We start from the raw sequence: 7094 nt of genomic DNA, 5'->3' as shown, positions 1-7094 counted from the left end.
ACTGGAGGTTGCTGCTTCGTGAACCTTTCATAAAGAGGCTCCCATTTGTTTCCAACCTCTGGCAGCTGCTCAACTGTCAGCATCGATGCAGGGGGTGCCTAAGGTACACTGGCTACTGCAGGAACCTATTGTTGTCTCAGGAGGCGGAGTTATTCTTCCTGCCTCAATATTGTGGCCTGCATATCATTAAACAATTGTTGCCAGTTCTCAGTAGCTGGCTGTGGAATCTGATTCTGGTCATTCTCTTGACCCTAACTGTTATCCTTGATCTTCCTGGCCAGCTAATGAATCGGTCTATCTTGGAATCATTCTTATCAACTTAAACCTTGCTGAAACAATCAATGCATCCAGTTAAGTAGTAATAACAAACCTCTTGTCGCCTCACGGTCCAAGATCAACAGATAATCACCTATTCCACAATTATACAGATATACAGATGGATACATGATCATAGCATTTAGCATTTAACATGTATCAAATAATAATTCACAATGAACAATACTAGTGAGTATGTTTTAGAAATATCAGTACTAATTAGCACGTTCTTGCTGATGATGCAGTAGTCAAGGCACATCCTTATCAAGGTATCTCATGTAAACAGGTAAAGCATTTATACTATATTTACGTAGTTAAATATATATAACCACATAAATAGTTACCAAACCATGAGTCAAGCTTGTCTTCAGTGGCGAGTGTACATGCCCAGCTAGTCTACAGGAACCCTAAACCTTGGCACTCTCTGATACCAAGTTGTAACGTCCTGGTAACTCCAAGACTGTTACTGTGAGCTTTGAACCGTGCTTAACTCGCTAATTGAGTTCTTTGGTTATTGTAAATGTGGAAATTTTTCCTTGTGAATTCTATTCACGAGTGAAGCTCTATACTACGAGACATCCTAAAAGGGCGTCACATGATGGTGATAAGAGAGTCACCCTCACTAGGCGAGGGCCTTCGGCCGCTTGCCACTCCAAACGTCACCCTCGCTATGCGAGGGTCCCCAGCTGGTTGTTCGCGTGCGCCCCATTCCATCAAGCATCAAGCCTCGCCTGCACTCGGGAGAAGAAGGTCAGCCTCGCTACGCAAGGCACCCTCACTATGCGAGGGTGAGGCTTTGGTTTGGCGTCCGTGCCCTTAGCCTCGCGACGCCTGCACCCGGGGAGAGGAGAGGCAGCCTCGCTATGCGAGGGTGCTGCCTTGTTGCGGCGCCCGTACCCCGAGCCATGCCTACACCCGAGGGAAAAGGACCAGCATCGCTACGCGAGGTACCCTCGCTATGCGAGGGTGTGGCCTAGCTACGGTCCCCATGCTGCGAGCCTCGTGTCCATGTGACCTGCATAAGCCGGCCCTGACCCCTGGCGCCTTGGCTTCTCAGGACACGCATAGGTTGAAGCCTCCTTGACATAGGCATGGGGACCACTTGGAGGAACCTTATTGATATGACAAACGAACATGGGGAATTGAATGGGGATTGATGAGGACGACCGAGTACGGAACACGTGCGCTGACACGGGGCGTACGGTTGTGAAGAACAGAGGCACGACCCTGTGATCTGCATCTGAGGAGTAGTGGCGGTACAGACTTGTACGAAGAGAAGTGGTACCACTTGGACACCCCCGACCATACGCCAGAACCGACAGTACTATGTCCTAGGCCACAACTCTGACACCATCAGGGTAGACACCACTACGCCCTGAGCCACTACACTATCAGAGTACCTATGTACGTCCCTGTCGTTTGGGACTTATTTGTATCCAGGGCCAATAGAGCCCCCCTATAAATAGGCCCCAACCCCTCAGGCTAAGGGGTTGGAAAAACTGAACGTATGAAAGAGACTTAAGAAATATATGTTTCTGGTTTTCATTGTTGCCTGAGTTTTCTTCTGCTGATTAGAGTTCCTTCTATCTAATTCAAAGCTTTCTATAGTATAGAGATTGAAGTTTTCTAACCATCAATCGTTGACGAGTTCTTACCGTCAACAGTTTGGCGCCGTCTGTGGGAAAGTAAGCACCAAGCTACTGTTCTGCCATTACTTCCGGCAAGGAGAAATGCAAAGACGTTTGAAGCGACTCAGGGAGCCTCGAGAGGTAGAGGTCCACCTTACCGGAGTCCAGTTGAAGGCCTCCATGAAGGATCCACCTCCACCCCGAGACGTAGAGCCCCCAAGGGACCCTGAGGTTCATGAGAATGACAGGGAGGCCTCGTCACCGGCCATCCCGCCCGGTGAAAATTCTCCAAGGACAACTACTGCACCACCTGGGAATGCCAACGAGTTCCCTCCTCCCAAACCACCACAGGTACCGAACTCCAGCCGGCAAGACCCGGGCCCCTCGACGCGTAGACACGATAAGCAACCTCGGGTCCATTCCGTGAGCTCGAGTTCCAAATCTCGTTTCTATGAAGAGGAGATTCGTGAACTGCACCGTAAAAACCAAAGACTGGAGACTACCCTGGAGAACATGCAGGAGGTGCTGAATGGCCTGTTGCAAGGTAAGTCGAACATGACCCTGCCCAAGAGGAAAGAGAAGGGTTGGGAAACCACTGTCCCAGTAGACGACAGGAGGACCAGACACTCCACCAGTAACACCCCCAGGGAGAAGCCGCATGAGCGTCCCGGACCGTCGAGGCCACCCCAGGGGCCAAGGAAATGGAACAATGGTGGCTTTCGCAACGACATCGAGGTCACCTCAAGGAGGACGCCCTCAGATCTACGAGAGGAGCTCAACAAGAAGAGGGCGGATAAGAGGACTACCCCTCCTACTGTCCCTTGGGACGGCGAAGGAAAGGAAGGTGTCAACCCGTCCATGTTGAGAGACTCCCTGAAGAAGAGGAGGCAGGACCTCGATACAGAGATGAAGAGCCTGCGGAGTAAGATTGTCACCGCGTCCGGAGGGCAAAGCCTTGAGGAGGAGTTCGACTATGAATCACCCTTCACCAAAGAGATCCAAGCCATCTGACTCCCAGCCAACTTCAAGGAGCCTCATATGACACCGTATGAAGGAAGCACCGACCCCAAATACCACCTAGACGCATTCAATGACTTGATGAAGTTAAGGGGGATAAGTAGCGGGGCTAGATGCCACTGTTTCGCAGTCACGCTGAAAGGACCCGCATACAAATGGTTTAAGAGACTTCGACCGGGATCTGTCAGGTCTTGGCAACAGTTTTCAGATGAGTTTCTCCAACAACATCATGCCGTGCGTGATTATACTATGCCGGGCACCAGCCTCGCCAATGTAAAACAGGGCGAAAATGAGAGTCTAAAAAGCTACATCCACAGGTTCAACATGGAAGCAGCCAAAGTGGGGAGCTTGACCCGCAGAGAGTTAAAAATGGCCATCACTGCCGGGGTGCTTCCGGGAAGAAAAGTGTGGGATAATATGTTCAAAAGGGAAGTCACAGACCTAGATGACTTCTACGAGAGAGCGCAGAAGTATATTCGTGTAGAGGATGGCCACGCGAACTTAAAGGCGGGAAAGTGTGAGTCCCCTGCAAAGCCCCCAACTAACGAAGGGTCGAATGGTGAAAAGAAGAAGAGGGCGTACGAAGGGCCAAGGGATGATCAACATAGAAAGCCCAAGCGGGGAAGCGACCGTAGGCAAACGACTTATACCTTCTATACGGACCTGACAGATACAAGGGAGCATATCTACCTCACCAACGAGAGGCGGGTTCCCTTCAAGAAGCCCCCACCAATGAGGAAGGATCGGTCCCAGAGGGATCCCAATAGATACTGTCAATACCACAAGGATATTGGTCACACCACAGCAGAGTGTATTCATTTGAAAGAAGAAATTGAGGAGCTCATCCACAGGGGGCACCTAGGCCGATATGTCAGGAGAGAAAGGCCAAAGTCAAAGGACGAACCAGTAATATCTAAGACGCAAAGAGAAGCTCCGGAGATCCAGGGAGAAGTGAGAACTATTTTTGGAGGTCCAGGGCTTGGGGGAGACTCCCGGAAAGGACGAGATAGGTACGCTAGAGAAGCCAGGCGAAGTCCACCACCCTGTGTCATGAGTCTGGAACAGCGCCCCCCGAAGAGCTTTAAAGGAGAAAATGACTCAATCACTTTTATAGAGGAGGATGCACGAGGGGTGCACTTTCCCCATAATGATCCTTTGGTGTTGACAATCCAATTGGCCAAGCTGCGGGTGCATCGGGTCCTCGTAGACAATGGAAGTTCCGTAGATATCTTATATCGCCCCGCCTTGGAGAAGATGGGCTTGGGCATCAGGCACTTGAAGCCTTGTCAATCCTCCTTATACGGGTTCGCGGGGGACTCGATACAACCTTTAGGGGTGATCGAATTAGCACTCACCATGGGAGAACAACCCCGACAGACCACGATCATGGCAAACTTCGTCGTAGTAGATTGTGTTTCGGCTTTCAATGCGGTATTGGGGAGGCCATCCCTAAGAGAATTGAAAGCAATCACTTCAATATATCACCTCACCGTCAAGTTCAAAACTCCTGGTGGGATAGCAGGCATGAAGGGAGAACAAAGAGAGGCTAGAGAGTGTTATAACACCACCCTTCACACTTCTGCGAAACTGCGAGAACCGATGGCGATGGTGGTGCATGGGGGCACAGACCCACAGGAACTAGACCCCAGAATCGTGAAGGGCCCAACCGGGTAAGACTAGCAGTAAGGCTCCCACGCCTGATGCAGGTAGTAGCTGTGTTTAGTTTGTTGCAGGTTATGCTATTTTAGTAGACGAGAATCAAAGAGGTTACCTAGATAACCTCCCAAGTAGATGTAAGCCTTTTATCTATTTATATATCGTTGTAATCTGACTACTATGAATGAAACTGTTTTTCACTTCGTATGTTATTTACTTCTTTGTGCAAGCATCAAATAAAGTCCCCGCCAAGATAAATCTCACCAGGTACTTGGGGGGGTAGGACGACAAAAGTAAACAAAACAAAAAAAATCTCTTATATTCAAAAGGATTAGCTACCCTTATGAATATCAAGGGAGCAGTTTAAAAAGAATAACCTCCAACGAAAGGCCGACACCCCAAGAGGTGAGGCTGTAAGGAGGGAATCACCCGATAAGTCTAGATCGGCCATTAAGCCGGCTAGCCCAAAAAGGGTCTTACAAGGGACCCTTGGAAAAAAAATAGTACTATGTATAAGGACGAGAAGGACGCTTCTCGCAAAAAAGTAATAAGCGCGCGCAAAGAACATAAAAGGACCCCAACAGCCCAACGGGTTAACGTGTCCTTACAAGTATAATCAAGGTGCACCAGAAAGATTATCTTCATCAAATCAAAGAAAAACATATAGCCCACAAACAACAGTAATAAGAGGGACTTGCCAGAGCCCCTTAAGTTTGATAAGAAAAAAAGAGAAGTGGTGCGAGGGATTACACAGCCAAAGCATACATAGACTGAGTACAAGGGTACCTACAAATCTCCACCTCGACCCTGCCACTCAGAAATCCTCTCGACGGCATAGTCCCCAAAAGAAGATAAGTCAACGGCGGGGTTAGTCCTCCAGACAGCATGCAACGTTTTCTCGATTATGCGATCCTCAACGGTCATAAGCTCAGCTTCGAGCACGAAAATCCTCCCGTTCAGAGTTTGGATGGTAGTCTCCAGCTGAATGTTGGCATGAGAGGTTGATGCAACCCGGGCCAAGGCGGTATCCCTCTGGCATACCGCCTTGGCCAGTTGACTTGACAAGGCATCCTTTGCAGTCTGAGCCACCGATAGGTTCCCCAGTGCCTCCTCAAGCTCGTGTTGCAACCGTTGGGCCGATGAAGAGTGGGAGGCGAGCAGTCGATGGTTCAAAATGGAAGCATGAGTGAGGGCAAGGATATAAAGCAAAGCCTCAAGGGTTAGACGATATACCAGAAATAATATAAAAGTATATATATGGCCAGCATAAATGAATAAATCAAGTATCGCGACAGTTACCTACAGGGAGGCTCGCATGTAGGCGTTCTCTAGCTGAGCCTCAGGGACATCGTGCAGCGTCCCCCATTCACCTTTTGGAAAGATTCCCAAGTGATGGCTCATGGCTTCCCCATATTGGCTCGCCAAAGGATGATCTTCAGGAATAGAAACATGAGCTGGGCCAGGAGAGGCATGAGTACCTGCCGAGGCCCGCTTTGGCAAGGAGGGGGACCGAGAAGTCCCCGACCCATCTGCAGTGGTGCGGAAGAGTGCGGAGTCATTTCCAGGGGTAAGGAGACGCCTGTGGATGCCCACCTAGGATGCCTCCTCGGGGGTGAAGGAGCCCCATCGAAATAAGGAATGACAAAATTCCTCCTAGGCATGGAGGGGCAAGGGGTAGGGGCATCGAAGGCAAACTCGCCGCCAAGCGTTAACGGCGACATCCAAGAGGTAGCACCGCCGATATGACCGTCACCGGCTACACCCTTAGCCCTGCCAGCAACAGAGTACAAGCAGGAGTAGTTCCCAGACACCACGGTCTCCTCAACGTCCATATGGTCACCCGGGGAGTAGACATAATCCCTATCGGCTGCTTCATCATAATTCCTTTCATCGTGACCATATAACCACGGACTCTCGAGTACGGGTGCCGCTGGGGGTGGATCAACAGAGTCGTGTGACGTAAGGCATGGACCCGCAGGGATGGGCGGGGCGTGGATCCTCAGATTCAGGGGAAATGGAGCATAAGGTAACTTTCTGGTTCGGGGTCAGCAACCCGTACAAGTGGAGATTGCTCTCTGTGAAAAGGGTGCTGGCGTGCTTGCATGCCTTCGACATGGCCAGGATTTGTATTACTCGGTCATGAGCTGACCGTTTCAAGTCGGAACCAACAACCCCTAAGAGACCTGCCATCAAACGAAAGGAAATAACCACAATCAGAAGAACTATAAAAAAACAAAAAAAGAATTCGAATAATAAGAGAAATTTCTGATATATGGGATCAAGATGAGGATAGCCTTACGTGGGGTGTTGAAGCTAGAGTATCGGGTCTGCCCACTATAAGTATAGAAGTAGTCTTACTTCCACGCCCCCCTATTGGAAATAGATCCCTCCAAGAGGGAACTCCCTTTAAGGGCCGCGACTTTCTGGAGTTGGTAGAACCCGGGGGCCGATGTGTTCTCCCTCAGGGTGAAGATGTAA

The sequence above is a fragment of the Humulus lupulus genome, chromosome 7, assembly GCF_963169125.1.
Source record: "Humulus lupulus chromosome 7, drHumLupu1.1, whole genome shotgun sequence".
NCBI classification, from domain to species: Eukaryota; Viridiplantae; Streptophyta; class Magnoliopsida; order Rosales; family Cannabaceae; genus Humulus; species Humulus lupulus.
This window is presented reverse-complemented; position numbering follows the sequence as displayed.